The 27,662-nt window shown below is 36.7% G+C and overlaps 1 protein-coding gene and 1 non-coding gene across 5 annotated transcripts in view; one reads left to right on the forward strand and one right to left on the reverse strand.

Moving 5' to 3' along the window:
- SBF2 (SET binding factor 2) overlaps positions 1-27,662 on the forward strand; it is a 454,330-nt gene that overhangs the window by 136,858 nt on the left and 289,810 nt on the right. The window lies entirely within an intron of this gene.
- Positions 10,505-10,604, reverse strand: LOC118520781 (U6 spliceosomal RNA). The gene has a single exon (XR_004909836.1). It is a non-coding gene; the product is annotated as a U6 spliceosomal RNA (small nuclear RNA).

The raw sequence follows: 27,662 nt of genomic DNA on the forward strand, positions 1-27,662 counted from the left end.
AATTTGGCAATTAATTCTTTTTTAAAAAAGATTTTATTTATTTATTTGAGAGAAAGAGACAGAGATAGCAAGAGAGAAAGCACGAGCAGGGAGGAGAGGGAGAAGCAGGCTCCCCGCTGAGCAGGGAGCCCAATGTGGGGCTCGATCCCAGGACCCTAGGATCATGATCCAAGCCAAAGGCAGACATCCAATCAACTGAGCCACCCAGGCGCCCCTGGCAATTAATTCTTAAACAGCTAACAGTTTTCTACTGTACTGAATTATCTTACCTGGTATATGAAAATCAACTTTCTATGTATTTTTACTTGCTGTTTCAGAGAAGCATCTCAGTATAATCTTGGGGAAAAAAACCAAAAAACAAAAAAACAGAGGAGCACCTGGCTGGATCACTCGGTAGAGCATGAGACTCTTGATCTTGGGGTTGTGAGTTCAAGCCCCACGTTGGGTATGGAGATTTAAAAAACTTAACAGACACCTAGGGATTCAAATTTGAATTAAAATTCAATCACATTTGGTGCTACAAATACAAATACCTCAACCAATGTGATGTTGAGATGAGCAGATAGATATTTTATGTGCACAGTTATGTTTGTAATGGTGTCATAACTTGCTTTTCTGCATAATCACTAGCAGGTTTCTTTTGACATTAATTGGAAGTTCCATCCTGACTGTAGAAACATTTATGTGTGAAAGATATGTCTTACTTAGAATTGTGATTATATGGTGTTTTCATAATGCTCATAGCAGATTTATGTCTCTAGTAGATTTGGAGTCTCAATTAGTATTATATACTAATAATTGAAGCAATAAAATAGGTGGGGAATATTGTAGGATTTAATATCCATAATTAGCAGGAAAGAAAAAGAATAGTTACCAATAATAGAAAATCAGATATGTGTACTGTGAATGAACAGTAAGTGAGAGTATAGTATATTTCTGTGTGTACACATGAACCAACAACTTTGGACTTCAGATTTTAATTTCTAAAATGGAGGGTAGTAAGGGGCACCTGGGTGGTTCAGTCGTTAAGTGTCTGCCTTCAGCTCAGGTCATGATCCCAGTGTCCTGGGATTGAGGCCTGCATTGGGCTCCCTGCTCCGCTGGAAGCCGGCTTCTCCCTCTCCCACTCCCCCTGCTTGTGTTCCCTCTCTCGCTGTGTCTCTCTCTGTCAAATAAATAAATAAAATCTTTAAAAAAAAAAAAAAAGGAGGGTAGTAAATCCTGCCTTATCTTGCTGGGTTGGTTGTAGGAACAAATGAAAGACACTGTGTTTTAAATTTGCTTAAAGGATTATGTAAACTCTTAACATACTGCCCAAATGTATTTATTATCATTATTATCACTGTTACTTCTAAAAATACACAGCTGTATATTACAGTTCTTTATTAAAAAGATGATTTATAGAAAAGATTAGAACTTCTAGTACTTGGGATAGGAATATACATTTCTGGTATGATTTGAATGTATTATTATTTCAGGAAAAAAAGAATCTAAAAGAATGTTATATTTATTGGCTCATTGAAGCCAGGAATTTCTGCAACAATGATGAAGTCATCCATATCATAATTAAAAGAATAATATAAAACACACAAAAAGGTATGCATATATAAATAATTCATACAAACTCAAGTGTGCAGACGAACTTCTTTCCCATCTCCCTGGTCAGGGACCAGTGAAATTCCTTGGGACCTGTCAAAAACAAATGAACAAATGTACTTGTCCTTTAGGTGTGTTTTCATAGCTCAGGGCAAACCAGGGTCCCACACAACAATGCAACCTCTGCTGAAGGTTGTAGACATTGTTTCCATAGGATGAAACAAACTACTAGGCAGAGAGTAAGTAGATACAACAAACAAGAGAATAAATACAAGGACTGGAGATAATAGAAAAACCTTGTAGCAAGTTTGTTTTAAATGATTAGAGATTAAAAGAAGGAATAGAAACTATAATGTTAAACTTGAGCAATATGAAAGAGGAACAGGAAGATTTGAAAGAGACCAAATAATACTTAGAAATAAAAAAAACAGTACTTGAAATTAAAATGTCAGTGATTTTCAGCCAACAAACTTCTTTGTTCTATGTGCCATAATGTATTTCTTACTATAGTATAAAATAATAAGTTTAAAAGAATTAGTTAATTTCGGGATACCTGGATGGCTCAGTCATTAAGCAGCTGCCTTCGGCTCAGGTCATGATCCCGGGGTCCTGGGATCAAGCCCCACATTGGGCTCCCTGCTCAGCGGAAAGCCTGCTTCCCCCTCTCCCTCTGCTGCTCCCCCTACTTGTGCTCTCGCTCTCTCTGTCAAATAAATAAATAAAATTAAATTTTAAAAAAGAATTCGTTAATTTGAAGAGGGCTTTGAGGATATCACCCAGAAAATGGCATAGACATATAAAGAGAAAAATATATATTAGAAATGTTAAGAACATTGAAGACAGATTGAGTGTGTCCAACTTATGTCTAATAGAAATTTCAGAACCAGAGAATAGAGAGAATGAGTAAGAGATAATATCTGAAAGGAAGATAAAGGCTATAAGTTTTCCAAAATTAAAGAAAATCATGAGATTTTAGATTGAAGGAGTATACTATATTCTGAACAAGATGCATAAAAAGTAAATCCACACTTAGGGACACCTGGGTGGCTCAGTCGGTTAAGTGTCTGCCTTCGGCTCAGGTCATGATCCCAGAGTCCTGGGATCGAGTCCCACATTGGGCTCCCTGCTCAGGGGGGAGTCTGCTTCTCCCTCTCCTACTCCCCCTTCTTGTGCTCTCTCTCTCTGGCAAATAAATAAGATCTTTTAAAAAAATAAATCCACACTTAGTATTTATTGAACACTTAATATTTGCCAAGCATGTTCTAATTACTTTACATGTATTATTTCACTTACTTTCTTCAGTAATCCTTTGGGAAAATTACAATTTTTATTCCTATTTAAAATTTGAGAAAACTGGAGCGCCTGGGTGGCTGAGTTGGTTAAGTGTCCGACTCTTGATTTCAGCTCAGGCCATGATCTCAGGTTATGAGATTGAGCCCTGTTTAGGGCTCGGTGCTGAGTGTGGTGCATACTTAAGATTCTTAATTCTCTCGGGGCGCCTGGGTGGCTCAGTCGTTAAGCGTCTGCCTTAGGCTCAGGTCATGATCCCAGGGTCCTGGGATCGAGCCCCGCATTGGGCTCTCCCCTCTGCGGGAAGCCTGCTTCTCCCTCTCCCACTCCCCCTGCTTGTGTTCCCTCTCTCGCTGTGTCTCTCTCTGTCAAATAAATAAAATCTTAAAAAAAAAAAAAAAAAAGATTCTTAATTCTCTCGCTCTCCCTCCCCTCCCCCCACTTGTGCACATTTGTACTCACTGTTTCTCTCAAATAAGATAAAATAAAATAAAATAAAGTTTGAGGAAACTTGAGCCCAAGGAAGTTAAAAGTCACATAACTTATAAATGATGGAGTCGTATTTGAACAGGTTGAGTCCCCTTGACAACAATGACTAAGAAATGATAGAAATAGACACTAATAGCGTTAATAATATAAACGGTACGTGTTGAGATTTAAAAAATTAAAGTAGCAACTTTAAGCAGGTTTATAACTAAAAATATGAAAATTTTGAATAAAATATAGAATTTCTAGTTTTTGAGAAAAATGTAAATTACCAAAGTTGACTAAAGGAAATAGAAAACCTAAAAGGACTCTAACCATTAAAGAAATTGATTTAGTTTTAAAAAACTGCATGTATGAGAAATACCAGTCTCAGTTATTTCACTTGTGACTTTTACCAAAATTTGTATTAGTAGGTATCCTCTGTCTTATAATTAAATGTTCCAGAAATGAAAAATTTGATAATTTTCCTGACTAGCACTTACCACATCTCTAAGTTATGTCTTACTGCCCTACAAGAGATTAAGCTTTAAGGGCAGGGATCATGCCTTGTTTATTTGCCTACTGCATCTTTAGCATTTAGTAAACTACCTGTCATTTGATAGGTTCTCAGTAAATACTTGACTGAAAAGTATAGTAATATAATAATTCTTATTTTAAAAATATTTAGAAATCTTGGGGCGCCTGGGTGGCTCAGTCGTTAAGCATCTGCCTTCGGCTCAGGTCATGATCCCAGGGTCCTGGGATCGAGCCCCGCATCGGGCTCCCTGCTCAGCCAGGAGCCTGCTTCTCCCTCTCCCACTCCCACTGCTTGTGTTCCTTCTCTAGCTGTCTCTCTCTCTCTCTGTCAAATAAATAAAAATAAAATCTTTAAAAAAAAATATTTAGAAATCTTTATGTTTTCCTTATTTGAACTATCATAATTCCTATAGAGAAATAGTTTGTGAGACAAGTTTGTTTATGTTTTGATATTTTAGGATTTATTCTTCACAAAATGTATTTTATGAGGTTTTAATAAGAATACATAAAAGTTTTAAAGTATATCATTTTAGATTCATTAAATAACTTAAGGGGGAAATCCTTTCATGATGTATGCATATATCAAATCATCATGTTGTACACTTAAGTACCTTACAGTTTTATTTGTCAATTATATCTCAATAAAGCTGGGGGGAAAATACCACTAAAAAAAAAAGGATATCATTTTAAACATGTTTATTAGAAAATGATGTATGTGAGATATAACAATTTTTTTAAAGATTTTATTTATTTATTTGACAGAGAGAGACACAGAGAGAGAGGGAACACAAGCAGGGGGAGCGGGAGAGGGAGAGGGAGAGGGAGAAGCAGAAGCAGGCTTACCGTTGAGCAGGGAGCCTGATGCGGGGCTTGATCCCAGGGCCCTGGGAACATAACCTGAACCGAAGACAGCCGCTTAACAACTGAGCCACCCAGCCACCCAAGATGTAACAATTTTTTGATACTTTAAAAAATAATTTAGTGGAGGAAATAAAAAAAAATCCTCTTTCCTGTTCTCTCTCATAAGTACACAAGTTTAATGCATTTTTCCCTGTTTATTCTTCATCCTGTTTTCAACATACTTAGTACGTTTTTGTCTTAACAGGAACATTTTCTTATATTCTTTTCTTTCATTCACATTATTATTTGAAGAGGTATGTCAGTTTTAAATGATTTTGCTTTCCCTCCTCTTACCTCTTCTTTTTATTCATTTTGCTTGAGTATTCCGTTTCTTGCACCCTACAGATTTTGTTTTCTCCAAAGATGTGTTTACTAACTGACTTTATTAAAGATTAATATCTGATGATAAATGCCATATTTACTCTCAGGTTTTTGTTTTTTTCTTTCATGAGTTTAAATAAAGGAAAAGCCATATATATTCTAGAAATCAAGGGTTCATTCTTATCATGTATGGAATGTGACATTTTAGTTCATGGTTAGTGTTGTTCTTATTTTGTTCTTTGAAATCAGAGATTTTTCATCTTTCTAGTGATTCAGAGTAACTTTTGATATCATTCAAATTCAAATGTGAAAATTGAATAAAACTTGTAACCATTTTCTTCTTAAATGAATAGGAGTTTTTGTGCTTGATAGATTTTTCTTAATAGTGAGAAGAAGACATCTGTAACAGAGCACTTAAGTTAAATTTTTGTGCTTAATTTATTTGTATTTAAAATCCAACCACAGTTACTTACTTCCAAAGAGGAAATCTTAGTGAAGCTAAGAGTTATTGGCACAATACCAAAATTTTGTGTTAAATAAATATGTGTGGGTGTAAAAGGATCATTTCTGGTACTTTATAGTTTTGGAAAATAAATGCTGTTTCTCAAGTTGAGTTACTGCACAGTTTTACTGACGTCGATAGCATATATTCTTTTTGTTGATATTAAATAGATTTAAAATCTTTATTTTCTCTTTATATTCTCCAAAATTCACTGGAAAGTGGTTTATTCTGAAAATTGTCTGTGATTAAGTATTTCTTTTTCTGTTTTATTTTTAATTTTTTTGAGTATAATGGACACATAGTGTCAGGTGTATAACAGTGATTAAGTTTCTCTCTACCTTACCACAGTGCCTATTCTTGTCTATTACTTCCTACTTCTTCTTCTTCTTCTTCTTTTTTTTTTAAGATTTTATTTATTTGCGAGAGAGAGAGTGTGCCTAGGAGCAGTGGGGAGGGGCAGAGGGAGAGGGAGAATCAGACTCCCTGCTGAGTGGGGAGACTAGCACAGGGTTCATTCCAGGACCCTGAGATCATGACCTGAGCCAAAGGCAGATGCTTAACTGACTGAGCCACCCAGGCGCCCCACTTCACACTTATTTCTGATGCATATAGGAAATAATTCCCATCCCTTAGGTTAAAAACAAATTATTTATTTCCTATCTGGAAAAGTTTCTTCTTTTGGATTAGAATTTAAATTCTTGGAATAACCATAAAGTGTTTCTGTGAAATCATTTGAAATTATAGTATATTAAAATGGGTTACCAAATTTAAAGTAGTCATTTTATGCCAGGATAACATAACTTTAGCTTTCTTATTAAATAATTGAAAACATAGAGTAGACAGAAATTAAGTAAGTTTAACGTGCTTTTGTGTGTTGATGTATTTATACCTCTGTAACATGCATTTATGCCTGGTTAGCTGCTATTAGTGTGTTAAGCAATTTTCATATAAAATAAGTATTAAAGTTACACCCATTCACAACTATTGTAACAAATTAGTATGTGTACATATCCTTTCCTGGATAAAATTAAACATTTCAACAACATTACCCATTTTCCTGACTAGACATTTTTTTGGTAAGTATTTAAATAGAAGCTGCTAAGTACTTAAAGGATGTCTGGTAGAAGACAAAGGGAATGGATGTGTTAGAAGATCCATTTTTGTGTGTTTCTAGTTAGCCAAGATCTTAATATGATGGAGGTTGGTTTTTGTGATGTTAAATTTCTTGATTTTTGACTTGTGTCATTGGTATTATAAAATGGCTTAAAACTTTGAGACCATGCAGTTAGATTCAGGGTGTATTATTAATTTTATTAAATTTTGCTATGATTCATTTTTTTGTGTGTAGAAGTTTATCTCAGATGTTGAAGTCATGACATTTTAGTTAAAGCTATAGGTGTATTTTTCTCTTTAACTTCCATATAATGTCAAAACAAGAATTGCTTAAAACAGTTTGTTATAATTAATATGGCTACTTAACACATAAAAATAGAGGTCTGTAAATGTTAAAGTGATTCTGTGTCACTAGTTAATGTTCATTGATGATATAGTAACTGTACTTGTAGTTTGGTAATTTTGTGATAATTCAATCAGTGACTGCTTTAGAGTAGGGGAAGACTCGGGAGTTGTAGGATTTTCTTTTTTGCTGTCTCTACCTTGTATTTTTGTGGCCTCAGAAAAGGCAGTGAAGAAATGTTTTATTTTTCCTCAAACATATAAAATACATCTGGAAGAATAAATTCACATCTGGTTCATGGATTTCCTCCATGGAGATGATCCAAATTCAGTGTCAAGATTAGAGTTTGTACTCATGGGTTTGCAGAATCTTGTGTGGAATTTGAAATATTTTGTTTGGAAGTAGTTGGGGAAACAATTGATTCAGATGTTTGTGTTAAGTTCTAATTTTAGATATATTTCTCCCTTATTAAAAATAAAAATGTTTTATGCTTCATAATATCAAGGTACTTGTAAACACTATACATTTAACGAGGTGTTTTGTGGGACCATTCTCAAACATTGTTTTATGAAAGAGAGATCAATTAAATTGTTAAACTTACCAGGTCATGATCATTGGTGACCCTAACCATTAGTGGAAATGTACTTCTTGTACATAGTACAGTGTAGCCTCAACTATGCTGTCACACTTCATTGACTCTATTTAAAATAGAAGCAACAGAATCATTTTTTAACTATTCTAAATGTCTGCCTAAATGCAGTCTGTAAGTTTGGAATATAATGGTGTATGTACTCAGTTCTTCCCTCAATCTCACAATGGCTAATGAATGTATTTGTGTCTGAATGGAGTCCCTGGAGTAGCATAAAGTAGAAGCATTTGTGGGCTCAATCCAAGAAGCATGTGAACTAAAAATAATATTGTCAAACATTTATGAATTATTTGTCTTACGCATTGAGGCTGCCAAACCAGGCTGCTAGTCATGTGAATTAAACTTGATAACACTAGAACAAATGGGTGTTGTTCATTAAAGAGGATGTTTGAATTTTTTCAAGGATTCTTTTTTCACCCTTTAACATGTGATACATTTTCCATATAATAACGTAATAAAGTTTATTTGTATATAAATCTATAGCTATTTGCTTTTCTATATGTTTTTAAACTTTGAACTTTCTGTGGAATAGAAAAATGCATTTTGCATATGTGTCTAATTTAGTGGTTTCTAAACAATATGGTAAGAATTTTTGTGTTTCAGCAGATTTTCCAGTGCATCATCAAATTGTAGGTATTATAAGAGTCTCAATAAGGAGCCAGTCCTTAAGGGCTTCTACTTCTTTCCTCTTCAACTCTTACTTTTAGCCCTTCCTCCCGTGCTAGTCATTGGCACATAAAATTTTGTTCTTGGCAAATGAGAATTAAGATGGAACATTAATTTTTTGATCATATTTATACTGTTGTTACTCTTAGAAAATCTGATTTGCTGTATTGGTACATACAACCACCTTAAAAAGTTATCTATTATTTCCTTTTGCAACCTTCTTTGATGTTCCGTGCTCCCTACTTTTTGCTCTGTGGTTCTATGAATATTACCCCAGAGCACTCTGAATGATTCATTGATACATTGATTCTTTCTGTGTGTGTGTTTGTGTGTATAACTTTTAAAAGTATTTCTTGAGGGTATATATAGTAGGCAGTGTTTAGAGTACTAATTTTAAGCTGTCCGGTTTGCCTTTCTTCCCTTTCAGGAAGTGGAACTCCTTCCTTAGCCTCTGTCATTCTTAATTTGTAGCTCAGTTTATTCTACTATTCTTTCTCAATTCCATATCCTTTCCTAATCATCTTCTCTTTATCTTTCTTTGAATTTGATGGTTTTATTTTGAACCATTGATGGTTGTATGTTTAGGCTCAGAAATGAGAAATAATGGTGTTATTGTATAGGGTACTTTAATAACTTTTTTTTTTTGAAGATTTTATTTATCTGACAGAGAGACAGAGAGGGAAAAGAAGCAGGGGGAGTGGGAGAGGGAGAAGCAGGCCCCCACAGCGGAGCAGGGAGCCCGATGCGGGACTTGATCCCAGGACCCTGGGATCATGACCTGAGCCGAAGGCTGACGCTTAACGACTGAGCCACCCAGGAGCCCCTACACTTTAATAACTTTTAACATATGCATATATCCATAAAGCCACTACCACAATCAAGATAATGAACATATCCATCACCTTAAAAGCTTTTTCATGCCCCTTAGTAATCCTTCCTTCTCATCTCCAGACAACCACTAATTTGCTTTCTGTCACTGTACATTTGTAGTGGGTTGAATTGTGACTTCCCAAAAGATATGTCTACTTGGAACCTGTGACTGTGACCTTATTTGGAAGGTGTAATTAAGGATCTGGAGATGACCTCATCCTGGATTAGGGTGGGCCCTAAATCCAATGACAAGTGTCCTTATAAGGGGAAGAAGACGGAAACAGGAGAAGGTGATGTGATGGAGGTAGAAATTGCAGTGATGCATCTACAGGCCAAGGGCTGCCAAGTGTTGCTGGCAGCCACCTGAAGCTAGGGAAGAGGCGTAGAATACATACTTCCTCAGAAATTACTGAAAGAACTAACCGTACCAACACCTTGATTTTGGATTTCTGGCCTTTAGAACTGTGACAGAATAAATTTCCGTTGTCTTAAGCCACCAAGTTTATGATAATTTTCATTTTCTCGAATTTTATATAAATAGAGTTACAACAGCTTGTAGTCTTTCTTATCTGGATTCTTCTACTCAGCATATTTATTTTGAGATCCATCTTTGTTATTGCATGTAAAGAAAATTTACTTTATATTGCTGAGTAATATTCCATGGTGTGTGTGTGTGTGTATCACAGTTTGTTTATACATTCACTTGTTGATGAACCTTTGGTTATTTCCAGTTTTTTGCTATTATAAATAAAGTTGCTATGAACATTTGTGTCAAGTTGTTGTGTGGACATATGATTTCATTTTTCTTGGATAAATTCCTAGAAGTTGAATGACTGAGTATATTTATTTAACTTTTTCAAGAAACTGCCAAATGGTTTTTTGAAAACATTGTACCATTTTATATTCCTTCGAGTAGCATATGAGGGTTTCAGTTTCCCCGTATGTTGGCCAACTCTTTCTGTAGTCAGTCTTTTTAATTTTAGCTCTAGGACTGGTATACAGTGGCATCTCATTATAGTTGTAATTTACATTTCCCTAATGAACTATAATATTGAACAATTTTTCATGTGCTCATTTGCCATCTGCATATCTTATTTGTGGAGTATGTGTTCAAATCCTCATCCCATTAAAAAGGATTTTTTTCTTATTGAATTTAGAGATTAAAAAATTCTCTCTGGATACAAGTCCTTCACCAGGTATATGATTTATAAATATTTTTCTCCTTCTGTGTCATGTCTTTTAATTCCTTTCTAAGTATCTTTCATGAATTTGCGTGTCATCCTTGCGCAGGGGCCATGCTAATCTTCTCTGTATCGTTCCAATTTTAGTATATGTGCTGCCAAAGCGAGCACTCTAAGTATTTTTCAAAGAACAGAAATATTTTTTAAGAATTTATTTATTTATCTGAGAGAGAGAGAGAGAACATGAGTGCACATGTGTGGGGTGGTGGTGGGAGGGGTGGAGAGTGTCCCAAGCAGACACCATGCTGAATACAGAGCCTGGCATGGGGCTTGATCTCACAACCCCGAGATCATGACGGGAGCGGAAACCAAGAAGTCAGATGTTCAACCTACTGTGCCACGCAGGTGCCTGAAAGAGCAGAGATTCTTAAATGACATCTGATTTTATCAATTTTTTAATCTGTTTTTTTTGCATGTTACATCTCAGAGATTGTTGTCTAACCAATGTACAATATGTTTTGTTTTCTTAAATTTTTTTTTATTTCAGTAGATTTACTGAGATGTTGTTTACATAGAATAAACTACACATATTAAAAACAAACATACTTGAAAATTTTGACACGTATGAACACCCATGAAACTACACAGTGAAGATAATGAATGTTTATCTGTAATATCTGTAATAACATCCTGTTGCCTCTTTGTAATCTCTCCCTTGAATTTTTCCCCATCCACCTCCCTCTGCCAGGCATTCACTTCGCTTTCTGTCACCGTGGATTAGATTTCAATTTCTAGAGTTTTATATAAATTGGAATCCTATTATGTGCTGTTTTCTCACTGGCTTATTTCAGTCAGCATAATATTTTGACATTCATCCATGTTTTATCACGTATCAGTAGTCCATTCCCCCCCTTTTCTCCTGAGTAATATTCCATTGTACAGATATACTACAGTTTGCTTAGCTCTTTACCTGTTGGTGGATCTTTGGATTATTTTCAGTTTGTGGCTATTACAAATAAAGCTGCTGTGGACATTAATGTTATATATTCCCTGGACATATGCTATCTATACTCTTGGATAAAAATTCAGTAATGGAATGGCTGGATAAGATAGTAGGTGTATGTTTAACTTACTGAAGAAATGTTTAAACCATTTTTGCGGAGCGTTATATCATTTTACATTTTCACCATCAGTGTATGTGAACTCTATTTCCTTCACATTCTCATCAACACTTAGCATGGTCAGTCTTTTTAATTTTAGCCATCCTAACAGATATATAGTAGTATCAAATTATTTTAATATGCATTTCTTTAATGACTAATGATGTTGGACATATTTTCATGCTGTTTGCCATCTAGGTATTTTCTTTGGTGAAGTGTCTATTCACATATTTTGCAGTTTTCTAATTGAGTTGTTTTCCTCTTTTTGAGTTTTGAGTGGTCTTTTATATAATGGAGGCAAGTCCTTTATCATATGCTTTGCAAAATAAATTTTAAGGGTATGGCTTGTATTTTCATTTTCCTAACAGTAGGTTTTGTTTTTGATGAGTAGAATTTTTAAGTTTTAATAATGTCCATTTCATGAAACTTTTTTCTTTTATGGATTATGTTTTTTTGTTACATCTAAGAATCATTGCCTAATCCAAAGTGGTGACCAACATTTTTCTCGTATGTTTTCTTCCAAGACTTTTTTATTTTTAGATTTTAAATGAGGTCTATGACCCATATTTAGTTGTTTTTTTGCATATAGTACAAGCTATAGATCAAAATTCAATTTTTGTCTATGGAAATCCAGTTATTCCAGGCTGTTGAAAAGACTATTTTTGCTCCAGTGAATTTGCCTTTGCACTTTTGTTAGAAATCAGTTGTCTATATATGAGTGAATCTGTGTCTACACTCTCTAATCTGTTCCAGATCTATTTGTCTTGATGTCAGTAGTCATGAATATTATGTCTTTGAATATTATGTCTTTATAATGGGTCTTGAAATCTGGACTTTGCCCCTCCCCCCCCTTTTCCAGAGTTGTTTTGGCTATTCTGAGTCCTTTGCATTTCCATATAAATTTTATAATCTGCTTTTCAGTTTTTAAAAATAAAAGCCTGCTGGATTTATTTTTTTAATTTTTTAATTGAGGTATAATTAACATACAATGTTCTATTAGTTTCAGGTGTACAATATAATGATTCAACAATTCTGTACATTACTGAGTGCTCATTAATATAGGTTTACTCTTTTCTTTTTTAAGAGAGAGAGTGTGTGCTCATGGGAGAGGTGGAGGGGCAGAGATGGGGAGAGAGAGAGTTCCAAGCGGGCTCCACACCAGCACAGAGCCTGTCCCAGGGCTTGATCTCACGACCCTGAGATCATGATCTCAGCTGAAATCAAGAGTCTGATGCTTAACCAACTGAGTCACCCAGGCACCCCGAAACTATTTTTAAAAGGGAAGTATAATTGATAACTCAAAACAACATGAATGAATATCAAGGTCATTATTGAGAATGAAAATAATGAGATGTAAAGGACTACATTCTGTATGATTTTATATGAAATTCTTAATAAAGCAGAAACTATAGTGACACTAAGATCAGTGGTTGTCAGGGGCCAGGAATGGGTAGAAAGAATTGAATTTTTTGAAGTGATTGGCATGTCTGATTTTAATTGTGGAGATGGCTTCATGGGTATATAAAAATTTTAAAACTCCTCAATATGTATACTTCAAATGGGTACATTTTGATTATGGAATTATATTTCTTTTTTTTAAGATTTTATTTGAGAGAGAGAGCATGAGCAGGGGCAGAGGGAGAAGCAGACTCCTCACTGAGCAAGGAGCTGGACACAGTTGATCCCAGGAGCCCAAGATCATGATCTGAGCTGAAGGCAGATGCTTAACTGCGTGAGCCACCCAGCCTCCCTTATGGAATTATATTTCATTAGAACTGACTTTTAAAAAACTTGGGATGCAGTGAAAGCTGTGCTTAGAGGAAAATTTTTACCTCTAAATGATTATATAATAAGATGAAAGACTTAAAATTAGTGATTCAAGTTTTTACCTTAACCTAAAATGATAATCAAATTAAATTCAAGGTATATAGAAGGAAGTAATTAATAAAGGTAAGAGTAGAAATCAATAAAATAGAAAATTGACAAAGGTAAGAAGAAATAACCATACAAAATTTTTTTCTTGAAAAAATTTCTATAATTGAAGTTTTTGCCAAGCCTAATAACACACACACACACACACACACACACACATTTTTGGGGCACCTGGGTAGCTTAGTCGGTTAAGCATCTAACTCTTGATTTTAGCTTGGATCATGATCTCAGCGTTGTGAGATCAAGCCCCACATCAGGCTCCACACTGGGCATGGAGCCTGCTTACAATGCTCTCTCTTCTTCTGCCCTCCCTCCCTTTCTCTTTCTCTCCCCCCCGCTCCAATTGTTGATATTAGGAATGAAAGAGCTTATATCACCATACATTCTTCTTACAGTCAGAATAAAACAAAGGAATGTTATGAACAACTTTATGCCCATAAATTTGACAAGTTAGATGTAATGAACAAATTTCTTTAAAAAATGAAACTTACAAAAACATACACTAAAACAGAAATGTTATTACTCCAGTATCTATTTTTTTTTATTATTATGTTATGTTAATCACCATACATTACATCATTAGTTTTTGATGTAGTGTTCCATGATTCATTGTTCGCATATAACACCCAGTGCTCCATGCAGAACGTGCCCTCTTTAATACCCATCACCAGGCTAACCCATCCTCCCACCCCCTCCCCTCTAGAACCCTCAGTTTGTTTTTCAGAGTACATCGTCTCTCATGGTTCATCTCCCTTCCGATTTCCCCTGCTTCATTCTTCCCCTCCTGCTATCTTCTTTTTTTTTTTTTTTTAACATATAATGTATTATTTGTTTCAGAGGTACAGATCTTTGATTCAACAGTCTTACACAATTCACAGCACACACCATAGCACATACCCTCCCAATGTCTATCACCCAGCCACCCCATCCCTCGCACCCCCCACCACTCCAGCAATGACGTGGATGGAACTGGAAAGTGTTATGCTGAGCAAAATAAGTCAATCAGAGAGAGACATGTATCATATGACCTCACTGATATGAGGAATTCTTAATCTCAGGAAACAAACTGAGGGTTGCTAGTCCAGTATCTATTATAGAAATTGAATTCCTTGATTGGATTATTTGTTCTTTGGGTGTTGAGTTTGATAAGTTCTTTATAGATTTTGGATACCAGCCCTTTATCTGATATGTCATTTGCAAATATTTTCTCCCATTCTGTCGGTTGTCTTTTGGTTTTGTTGACTGTTTCTTTTGCTGTGCAAAAGCTTTTTATCTTGATGAAGTTCCAATAGTTCATTTTTGCCCTTGCTTCCCTTGCCTTTGGCGATGTGTCTAGGAAGAAGTTGCTGCGGCTGAGGTCAAAGAGGTTGCTGCCTGTGTTCTCCTTTAGGATTTTGATGGACTCCTGTCTCACATTTAGGTCTTTCAACCATTTTGAGTCTATATTTGTGTGTGGTGTAAGGAAATGGTCCAGTTTCATTCTTCTGCATGAGGCTGTCCAATTTTCCCAACACCATTTGTTGAAGTGACTGTCTTTTTTCCATTGGACATTCTTTCCTGCTTTGTCGAAGATGAGTTGACCATAGAGTTGAGGGTCCATTTCTGGGCTCTCTGTTCTGTTCCATTGATCTGTGTGTCTGTTTTTGTGCCAGTACCATACTGTCTTGATGATGACAGCTTTGTAATAGAGCTGGAAGTCTGGAATTGTGATGCCACCAGCTTTGCTTTTCTTTTTCAACATTCCTCTGGCTATTTGGGGTCTTTTCTGGTTCTATACAAATTTTAGGATTATTTGTTCATTTCTTTGAAAAAAGTTGATGGTATTTTGATAGGGATTGCATTAAATGTGTAGATTGCCCTAGGTAGCATTAAGACATCCAAATGGCCAACAGACACATGAAAAAGTGCTCAATATTGCTCGGGATCAGGGAAATCCAAATCAAAACCTCAATGAGATACCACCTCACACCAGTCAGAATGGCTAAAATTAACAAGTCAGGAAACAACAGATGTTGGTGGGGATGCGGAGAAAGGGGAACCCTCCTACACTGTGGGTGGGAATGCAAGCTGGTGCAGCCACTCTGGAAAACAGTATGGAGGTTCCTCAAAAAGTTGAAAATAGTACTGCCATATAACCCAGCAATTGCACTACTGGGTATTTACCCCAAAGATACAAATGTAGTGACCCGATGGGGTACGTGCACCCTGATGTTTATAGCAGCAATGTCCACAATAGCCAAACTATGGAAAGAGCCAGGATGTCTATCGACAGATGAATGGATAAAGAATATGTGGTATATATACACAATGGAATATTATGCAGCCATCAAAAGGAATGAGATCTTGCCATTTACAACGACGTGGATAGAACTGGAGGGTATTATGCTGAGCGAAATAAGTCAATCAGAGAAAGACATGTATCATATGATCTCACTGATATGAGGAATTCTTAATCTCAGGAAACAAACTGAGTGTTGCTGGAGTGGTGGGGGGTGGGTGGGATGGGGTGGCTGGGTGATAGACATTGGGGAGGGTATGTGCTATGGTGAGTGCTGTGAACTGTGTAAGACTGTTGAATCACAGACCTGTACCTCTGAAACAAATAATACATTATATGTTAAAAAAAAGAAGAAGATAGTAGGAAGGGTAAAATGAAGGGGGGGGAAATTGGAGGGGGAGACGAACCATGAGAGACTATGGACTCTGAGAAACAAACTGAGGGTTCTAGAGGGGAGGGGGTGGGGGGATGGGTTAGCCTGGTGAATGGAGCACTGGGTGTTGTACGCAGACAATGAATTGTGGAACACTACATCAAAAACTAATGATGTAATGTATGGTGATTAACATAACATAATAAAATTAAAAAAAAAAAAAAGAAATTGAATTCCTTGTCAGAACCCTTTCCACAGGGAAATCTTCAGGCCCAGATGACATCAGTGATGAATTCTTTCATACATATAAGAAGTAATACTAATTTTACACAAACTATTTCAGAAAATACAGGAGGAGGAGGAGGGAACAATTCCCAACTTACTCTTTTAGGTTAGCATAACTCCCACACCTAAACTAGATGAGGATGATAAAAGAAAACTGTGTACTGTGATCTGTTATGTATACAGATATACAAATCCTTACCCAAATTTTTGCACATGAAATCTCCAGCAATATATAAAAAGTATAATATATTATGATTCATCATAATCAAGTGGAGATTGACCCATGAATGGAAGGTTTATTTAATATTTTGAAAACCAATCAGTGTAATTTATATAAACACAATAAAAGATAAAGCAACCACATATATGGGTGTTTCAATAAAAGCAGGAAAACATTGAAATAATCGAACACTTGGGGTGCCTGGGTGGCTCAGTCAGTTAAGCGTCTGCCTTTAGCTCAGGTCATGATCTTGAGGTCCTGGAATCAGGCCGTCTCAGCAGGGACTCTCCTCTCCCTCTGCCTCTCCCCCTGCTCGGGCTTTCTCTCTCTCTCCCTCTCAAATAAATAAATAAGATCTTTAAAAAAGAGAAATAATTGAACACCTGTTTATAATAAAAAAATTTTCCCCTTACAGTAGGACTGTAAGTAAACTTCCCCGATCTGATAAAGATCATCTTCAAAAAACCTAGCGCTAACATCCCACTTAGAGGAATAATATTGAAACAATTCCCCCTCTGGGAACATAGCAAAGATACCTACTCTCACCACTTATATTCAGCATTGCTCTGTTGTTTAATAAGGTGACACAAAGAAAAGATATAATGATTAGAAGGGAGAAGTAAATCCATCATTATTTGCAAATGATGTGTCTATTTAGAAAATTTTAAGTAATCTGCAAAACAGTTACTAGTACTAACTAGGTGAATTAGCAAGGTCTCAGGATACATGACTAGTATTATAAATTTTCTTTCTCTACTCTGGTGGCTGTAAGTAGAGATGGCATTAGGTAAATCCCAATTTTAATAGTTTGAAAACATGTGAAATACTTTGGATTAATTTAAGAAAATAACACACAAGACCTCTAATTGGAAACTCTAAAACATTGTTGAGATAAAGAAGATAAAATAAAGGAATAGGTAAGTCATATTCGTGGATTGGATTTCATAGACTTGTCACCATTTTTCCTGTATTAATCTATTGTTTGAATATGATCCTAAACATAATGATCCCTATAGAATTTTTTGGCAAAAGTTATCAAGATTATTCTAAAATTTATATAGAAATTCAAAGGACTTAGAACAACCAAAAAATCTTGAAGGAGAAAAAAGATGAATTACTTATATTCTGCAATTTCAAGATTTACTATAAAGTTGTAGTACTCAAGACAGCATTGTATTAGCGTACAATATACAAATACTGTAGGTCAATGGAACAGAGCAGAGAATCAGAAAAAGACCTACAGTTGAAAGATCAGTTGGTTTTTGAGGTGACAAGCAATGCAGAGAGGGAAAGGAATATCTTTTTAACAAATGAGGCTGAAATGCCAGAAACAATAATCAATTTTAGATGTTTTATAGATTTAAATTTGAAAGTTAGAATTATAAAGGCTTTTATAAGATGTTTAGAACAATATCTTCACCACCTTGGAGTAGGCAGATAGGTAAGAATGGGTAAGTAATAATCATAAAAGAGCAAATTGATAAATTAGACTTATTTAAAGTTAAAAGATTTTCCTCAACAGCAACCACTGTTAAGAAAATGAAAAGGCAAATGACAGGTTAAGCCAAAATATTACAAAACATATATCTGGCCAAGGATATGTACCTAAGATGTCAAAACGATGGTCTTCAACTTTATTATAAAAAGAATGTCACTTCTGAGTTTAGGTTTTAAAAAGACTGTACCTTTCATCTTGGCTGTGCTCTTTTATCTTCCCTCTCTTAAATAACTGGATCTGGGGGAAGCCAGCTACTATATCATGAGGACCATCAGTCAGCCTAAGGGGAGGCCCTTGTGGGAAGAAACAGGCCTGCCATAAGCCATGTGAGTGAACTTGGAAGCAGATCAACCTGGCTGACAGATTAAATGCAGGGTCGGGAGAGAACCTGAGCCAGAGCTCCCCAGCTACTAAGCCCTTGGATTTCTGACCCAAAGAATCTGTGATATAATAAGTGTTTGAAGAGGCCCTTTGGGGTAAGAAGTTACACAAATAATACATTTGGCATAAATGAGGCAAATGGAATAGTTGTACCCTGCTAATGGGAACAATCCATAAACCACTTTAAAAACTACCAATAACTACTGGGGCGCCTGGGTGGCTCAGTTGGTTAAGCGACTGCCTTTGGCTCAGGTCATAATCCTGGAGTCCCTGGATCGAGTCCCGCATCGGGCTCCTTGCTCAGCGGGGAGTCTGCTTCTCCCTCTGACCCTTCACCCTCTCATGTGCTCTCTCTCATTCTCGCTCTCTCAAATAAATAAATAAAATCTTAAAAAAAAAAAAAACTACCAATAAATACTAATGGTAAATGTATGCATGCTCCATGATCCAACACTGCTTCATTTATACCCAGTAGAAATGCGGGCACTTTACATCAAAGGTCATATACTATAAAAATATTATTACCAGCAGTTATAGGTGCTGAGATGAGCGCAGACTTTTATTTTATGAAAATGGAACCAATAACACTTGACTAGTGGTGACGTCACATTTGAGAGAAATAGGACTCTTTGGTGACTCCTAGGTTTTTAGATCTGGGTACATGGTTGAAGGGAAAAAATCATTTTCTTTGGGCCACACTGAAATTGAGTTGAAAATGCCTAGTAGGCCTCCAAGTGCAGATGTTAAATAGATAGTTGTTTGTATAAGTCTTTCAGATTCTTCCCTACATACATAAATATAATCTTCAGGCTTTGGGGCTGGATGATTTCCTCTAGGGAGTGAGTATTCTAGAGAAGAGTGGAGGGTTTTGAACTCATCCAGTTCTAGTGAACTCCAATATTTAGAGTTTTGGTAGAAACCAAGAAAGAACTGCAGTGAGATACGCAGAAGCCCAGGTGGTGTAGTGTCAAGCAGAACTGGAGAAGTGATAAATCCTGTTCAGGAAGGAAATCCTATTAAATGTTGCTGAGAGAAAAATTAAATATGAGAGAGTCAGATATGTTGGACTTTGCATGCTGTTTGTGTTTGGGCAGGTTACTTTCTGTACTTCTTAATTTCTTCACCAAAAAAATTTTTTAAAGTTTTTTTTATTTATTTAAGTAATCTCTACATCCCATGTGGGACTAGAACTCACGACCCTAAATCAAGAGTTGCATGCTCTTCCGACTGAGCTGGACAGGCACCCCTGTGAGGATTTCTTTTTCACTAATTTTTTCTTCCATGGGTTTAGGAGATTTTTATGTATGTTTATTTTCTTTTGTGGTCTCTGCCTTAATGAACAGGTACTTTCTTGGAAACGAATACCATTTCACAACCTGGTGTTTAATTATTTAATTTAAAATGAAATTGGATTAGAATAGTGGCTTCTAGAGGGAGCCATGGTGACTGAATGCTCTAAGTGTATTGGTTTATTTCTTCTTCCTTTGTTCTATAGGCTTCTTTTATTTAGATGTCCAGTTTTGTCCCAGTTTCTATTGCTGCTGCCTGTAATAGTCCAGAAAATAATAATCATAAACTCTACATTTTGGAAAGCAAGTTGTTTTATACTTTCTAAAACAATTTTGTCTTTTCTTGAGAGCATTGACCCACATTGACAGGTGATGAAGTAGTTCAGTGTGACTGACAGGAATGTACAGCTGAGCTGTGTTTTGACTCTAGCAAAAAAGCACTACTTTTAAAGGACTTATGTCCCAGGCCATCAGCAGTTCCATTATTTGTACTTGGATAATGAGTTTCCTCTACGTATCATAAAGCTTACGAGAAATACTACTTCATTACTATTTTGAAATGCCTCGTGGAGAAGAGGGCAAGTAATTCAGTTAGGAATAACTGATTTGTGATACATTTCCAAGATTACCCTCTTGATAAAGTAAAGGATATAACTAAGACATTTTGCTAATTCCATTGCTCTCTTAACTAAATATGGTTTATTTGTAATTATTAGATGTTAGGACATTCTATGGCTTCTGGATGAGTTGACTTTTTTATTTTTTAATTTAAAAAAAATTTTTTTTAGTGTTCCATGATTCATTGTTTGCGTATAACACCCAGTGCTCCATGCAGAACGTGCCCTCTTTAATACCCATTACCTGGCTAACCCATCCTCCCACCCCCCTCCCCTCTAGAACCCTCAGGTTGTTTCTCAAAGTCCATCGTTTGAGTTGACTTTTGAAATAGTTCCCTATTAATGTAGTTTGGACTTTCAGTTTTTGGTCTGGCATGTAAAGAACGTGGAAGCCACCACTCCATCCTAACAAGTAAAAAGCTGAACAAACTGAAAAAGCAACAGCTCTTTTTTGATATATAATTCTTCACAGGGCAAACTGCTGCCCCCAAAACTGCAGAGACTGAAAGGTCCAATACAGAAAATCACAACTTAGCAGAGCAGCAACTTCGCAGGAATAGTGCTGGGACAGGGAAATGTATACTGTTTATTGGTGAATTGCTGGAGGCTCAGTGTAGGTAAATCTGAGAGATAAAAAGTCTAGCTGGAATCCCCTCAGACTTTTGTGCGTTTAACTTGCTTGCATCTCTATTAGAGTCTCACAATGAATATTAGAGAAAAATCCTATGTACATCTCACAGGGGAAAGGAAAAAGGAACCATTTTAGAATATGCCAGAGCATTCTGTTCTTAACAAGGTCTCCTCTCAGGAGAAACTAAACAGAACCTAAATGACTTGGATTTTATCATAGCCTAACTGACCTGAGGGAAGGAAAATACCCAACTCCAATCAGGGAAATACCCAACTACAGCACAGTCTAGCCATCCTGTGCCACCTAGGAGGGGGTGGAGAGTTGAGAAACACTTGTGAAATTCATAGTCCAGGGGCATAGCTTCATCAGTAGACTGAGACCTAATCATAGGGCTATAAACTGCTTCTTCTCCCCTCCCCACCCAGCCCACCAACACATTACTAAAGCCTATTACAGCAGTTCTTTTTATCTAGTACTGTGTGCCTGCTTAGCAACAAAAAATTATAAGACATACTAAAAGGCAAAGAACACAGAAGAGAGAAAGCAGGCAACAAAATCAAAGTCAGCTATTGTAGGGATGTTGGAATTATCAGACCTGGAATTTAAAACAATATTCCAAGGGCTCTAATAGGTAAAGTAGCATGCAAGAACAGGTGGGCAGTGTAAACAGAGAAAGAAATTTTAAGAAAGAATAAAAAAGTGCTACAGATAAAAAACAGTAACAGAAAGGAAGAATGCCTTTGATCAGCTTATTAGTAGACTAGACAGGGCTGAGGAAATCTCTGAGCTTAAGAATGTCTCAGTAGAAAACTCTAAAACTGAAAAGCAAAGAGAAAAAAGACTGGAAAATAAAAACAGAACAGAATACCTGAGGATAGTGGGACAATTACAAAAGGTATAACGTACATGTGACAGGAATACCAGAAGGAAAAGAAAGGAAGGAACAGAAGAAATATTTGAAACAACGACAGAGAATTTCCCGAAATTAATGTCAGACACCGAACCACACAGATCTGGGAAGCACAGAGAACGTGAAGTGGAATAAATGTAAAAAAACTGTACCTGGGCATATCATTTTCAAACTACAAATACTTAAAAATTCCTGAAAGAAGCCAGAGGGCAAAAAAACCATACCTATAGAGGAGCAAAGAAAAGAATTGTATCTGACGTCTCAGAAGCCATCCAAGCAAGAAGAGAGCTCAATGAAATGTTTAAAGTGTTGAGAGAAAAAAAGCCCCACAGGCTTAGAATGCTGTGACATTATCCTTCAAAAGTGAAGTAGAAGTAGACTTTCTTAGACAAAGAAAAATTGAGGGACTTTGTTTCTAGTAGACCTGCCTTGCAAGAAACATTAAAAGAAGTTCTTTAGAGAGAAGGAAAATTATATAGGTCAGAAACTCAGATCTACATAAAAAAAGGAAGAGCATTGGAGTAGGAATAATTGAAAGCAAAATAAAAACCTTTATTTTTCTTATTCTTAATTGATCTAACCAATAACAGTTTGTTCAAAATAATGACAACACTGTATTTAACTGTATATATGCTGGGTGTCTGTATATATGTATGTGTGTGTATGCTTATGTGTGCTTATGCATAATCAGAATGAATGCCAGCAATAATACAAGTGATGGAAGGGAAGAGTTAGGATCATTTTGTTGTCTGTCATAAGGTACTCTCATTATCTGTAATGCAATACAGTGTTATTTGAAAGTAGGCTGGATTAGTTGTAAATGCATATTGCAAACTCTAGGGCAACCACTACAATTTTTTTTTTTTTAAGTGTAACTGATAACTTCTTACTAGATAAGTCTCCTGAGGCAAGGGAAATAGAAACAAAAATATACTGTTGGGACTACATAAAAATAAAAAGTCTCTGCACAGTGAAGGAAGCAATCAACAAAACTCAAAGGCAACCTACATAATGGGAGAAGATATTTGCAAATGACATATCCAGTAAAGGGTTAGTATCCAAACTATATAAAGAACTTATAAAACTCAACACCCCAAAAACAAATAATCCAGTTAAAAAATGGGCAGAAGACATGAATAGACATTTTTACTAAGAAGACATACATATGACCAACAGAATGAAAAGGTTCTCAACATCACTCATCATCAGGGAAATACAAATCAAAACCACGATGAAATACCACCTCACACCACTCAGAATGGCTAAAATTAACAACTCAGGAAACAACAGATGTTGGCAAGGATGCAGGGAAAGGGGAACCCTCTTACACTGTTGGTGGGAATGCAAACTGGTGCAGCCATTGTGGAAAACAGTATGAAGGTTCCTCAAAAGTTAAAAATAGAACAACCCTACAGTCCAGCAATTGCAGTACTAGCTATTTACCCAAAGGATACAGAAGTACTAATATGAAGGGATACATGCACCCTGTAGATATTATACCACCTATACCAATAGTTACTTTAAACAGCAATGGTCTAAATGCACCAATTAGAATGCACAAATTGTCAGAGTGGGTCAAAAAGCAATACCCAATGATATGTTGGGTACAAGAAACTCACTTTTAATATAAAAACAATTACAAATTAAAAGCAAATTGATGGAGAAAGATATACTATGCTAACACTAGTCAAGAGAAAGTGGGAGTAACTTTATTAATTTCAGGCAGATAAGGCCTCAGAGTAAGGAAGGTTATCCAGGATAAAAAAGAGTATTACATAATGATAAAGGAGTCAATTCTCCAAGAAGGCATAATGATCCCTAATGTGTATGCATCTAAAAACACGGTGTCAAAATATGTGAGGCAAAAACGTATAGAACTACAAGGAGAAATAGATGAATCCACTATTATAGTTGGGAGACTTCAACATCCCTGTATCAGAAGTGTTCAGATCCAGTAGGCAGAAAACCAATAAGGACATAGTTGAATTTATCACTGTCAGTCAATTGAATATAATGGACATCTACACACTACTCCATCCAGCAACAGCAGAATACATGTTCTTCTCAAGCTCATATGGGATACTCACCAAGATAGACCACATTCTAGGCCATAAAGCACACCCTAACAAACTTAGAAGAATGGAAATCATACAATATCTGTTCTCAGACTACAGTGGAATTAAACTAGAAATCAATAATAGATAGTTGGAAAATCCCAATATGCTTGGAGATTAAAAACGCATTTCTAAATAACACATGAGTTAAGAAATCTCAAGAGAATTTTAAAAATATATTGAACTATTTAAAGTAATTTAGGGAATGGCAGGTTGACAGAGGATAACAATTATTTGTTCAGGTATGTGTTTCTCATCCTAGCACCTACTGTTTTCCCCCTCTGTCAGACTCTACCTGGCTCTATTTATTTGGGGTAATTTTTTGTTTAGACAAAAAGAAAATACTCAAAAATTATTTTCTAAGTGGTTTAGCAATTATAATTTATTATGGTAATAGAAGTTATGCATTCATTATTTATTGGCTATAAAAATAACATTAGAGATATAGGAGCAAGATGGCGGAGGAGTAGGAGACCTGGATTTCGTCTCCTCTCAGGAATTCAGCTGGATAGGGATCAAACCATTCTAAACACCTACAAACTCAACAGGAGATTGAAGAAAAGAATAGCAACAACTCTCTGAACAGAAAAGCGACCACTTTCTGGAAGGTAGGACGTGCGGAGAAGTGAATCCGAGGCGATATTCGGGAGGATAGACGGCGGGGGAGGGGCCTCCGTCGGCCGCTTCTGGCAAGTGATAGAGCCACGGAGCACAAAATCGGAACTTTTAGAAGTCTGCTCCGCCGAGGGACGTCACTCTGGTGGCGAAGTGGGGGGTGGAACCCTCGCGGGACAGTGTGGTCTCAGGACCCTCGGGGTCACAGGAAGACCGGGGGTGCCTGAGTGCGGCAGAGCTCCCAGGTATCGGAGCAGGGAAGCCGGCTGCAGAGACGGAGCCCAGGCGCGGGCTCTCAGCTCGGGGTTGCCATAAACCGTGATCCGCGGCACAGTCGGGCCACTGCTCCTCCAGCAGGGACCCAACAAGCGGCAGATCCGGGGAGACTCACCTTCTTCCCCCAGGAGGAGAGGTGCGGGAGCGCACCGCGGGGATCTGCTGGGTTTGGAGACTCCACCCGGGGTCGGGTGCCAGATAGAAAGGCGCGGTCACAGGCCGGGTGAGCGCGGAGTGTGGCCGGAGACCGGGGAGACGGGAGTGACTGACGGCTTTTCTCTGGGGGCGCACTGAGGAGCGGGGCCCCGAGTTCTCGGCTCCTCCGGGGCGGAGACTGGGAGGCCGCCATTTTCACTCTCCGCCTCCAAAGCTGTACGGAAAGCTTGCAGGGAACAAAAGCTCCGGAGAGCAAACCCGAGCAGATTACTTAGCCCGGACCGGCAAGGGCGGGGCAATTTTGCCTCCGGCAGAGACATTTGGGAACCACGGCAACAGGCCCCTCCCCCAGAAGATCAGCGAGAACAGCCAGCCAAGACCAAGTTTACCGATCAGTGAGAACGGCAGAACTCCAGCGCTAGGGGAATACTGCACATAGAATTCATGGCTTTTTTACCATGATTCTTTAGTCTTTCAAAGTTAATTATTATTTTTTTTTTAACTTTTTTTTCTTTTTTCCTTTTTTCTTTTTTTTTGAATTTTTCTTTTTCCCTTTTTCAACCAACATCTTATCAATCCCTTTTTTAAAAAAAAAACATTTTTATTTTTCATTTTTAAAGTCATATTCTATCCCTTCATAGTAGTTACCCGTATTTTTGGCATATATATATATAAGTTGTTCTCTCTTTAAAATCTTGAGATAGTTTCTTCTAACAGATCAAAATATAATCTAAATCTCTAGTGTATGGTTTTTTTCTACTCCCCTGCCTGATCACATTCTCTCCCTTTTTTCTTTTTTTTTTAATCCTCTTCTTTCTTTTTTCAAACAACTTATCAAATCCTTTTTTAAAAAAATTTTTTATAATTTCCATCTTTACAGTCGTATTCCATCCCTTCATCATATCAACCCTTATTTTTGTACATATACAAGTTTTTCTTTCTTTAAAATTTTGGGAGGGACTTTCTTTTAACAGACCAAAATACACCCAAAATCTAGTGTGTGGCACTGATCTATAATCCAGCCTGATCATATTTGATCACATTCTGTTTTTGTTTTGTTTTGTTTTGTTCTGCTTTTGTTTGTTTTTATCTTTATCTTTTTCTTTTTTCTTTTTTTCTTTCCTTTTCTTTTTTCTCTCTTTCCCTTTCTTTTCCCACTGCTTCAGGTCTTTTCTGATTTGTTTAGAGTATATTTTCTGGGGACGTTGTTACCCTGCTAGCATTTTGTTCTCTCATTAATCTATTCTCCTCTGCACAAAATGACAAGACGGAAAAAATCACCTCAACAAAAAGAACAAGAGGTAGTACCGACTGCCAGGGACCTACTCAATACGGACATTAGTACGATGTCAGATCTAGAGTTCAGAATCATCACTTTAAAGATACTAGCTGGGCTTGAAAAAAACATGGAAGTTATTAGAGAAACCCTTTCTGGAGAAGTAAAAGAACTAAAATCGAACCAAGTAGAAATCAAAAAGGCTATCAATGAGGTGCAATCAAATATGGGGGCGCTAACTGCTAGGATAAATGAGGCAGAAGAAAGAATCAGTGAGATAGAAGACCAAATGATGGAAAATAAAGAAGCTGAGAAAAAGAGAGATAAACAACTACTGGATCACGAGGGCAGAATTCGAGAGATAAACGATACCATAAGACGAAACAACATTAGAATAATTGGGATCCCAGAAGAAGAAGAAAGAGAGAGAGGGGCAGAAGGTATAATGGAGCAAATTATAGCAGAGAACTTCCCTAATTTGGGGAAGGAAACAGGCATCAAAATCCACGAAGCACAGAGAACCCCTCTCAAAATCAATAAAAATAGGTCAACACCCCGACATCTAATAGTAAAACTTACGAGTCTCAGAGACAAAGAGAAAATCCTGAAAGCAGCTCGGGAGAAGAGATATGTAACCTACAATGGTAGAAACATTAGATTGGCAACAGACTTATCCACAGAGACCTGGCAGGCCAGAAAGGACTGGCAGGACATATTCAGAGCACTAAATGAGAAAAATATGCAGCCAAGAATACTATATCCAGCTAGGCTGTCATTGAAAATTGAAGGAGAGATAAAAAGCTTTCAGGACAAACAAAAACTAAAGGAATTTGCAAACACGAAACCAGCCCTACAACAAATATTGAAAGGGGTCCTCTAAGCAAAGAGAGAGCCTAAAAGCAACATAGACAGGAAAGGAACACAAACAATATACAGTAACAGTCACTTTACAGGCAATACAATGGCACTGAATTCCTATCTTTCAATAGTTACCCTGAATGTAAATGGGCTAAATGCCCCAATCAAAAGACACAGGCTATCAGATTGGATTAAAAAACAAGACCCATCGATATGCTGTCTGCAAGAGACTCATTTTAGACCCAAAGACACCCCCAGATTGAAAGTGAGGGGGTGGAAAACCATTTACCATGCTAATGGACACCAAAAGAAAGCTGGGGTGGCAATCCTTATATCAGACAAATTAGATTTTAAACCAAA

This window comes from Halichoerus grypus, chromosome 11 (assembly GCF_964656455.1).
Source record: "Halichoerus grypus chromosome 11, mHalGry1.hap1.1, whole genome shotgun sequence".
In the NCBI taxonomy this organism is placed as follows: Eukaryota; Metazoa; Chordata; class Mammalia; order Carnivora; family Phocidae; genus Halichoerus; species Halichoerus grypus.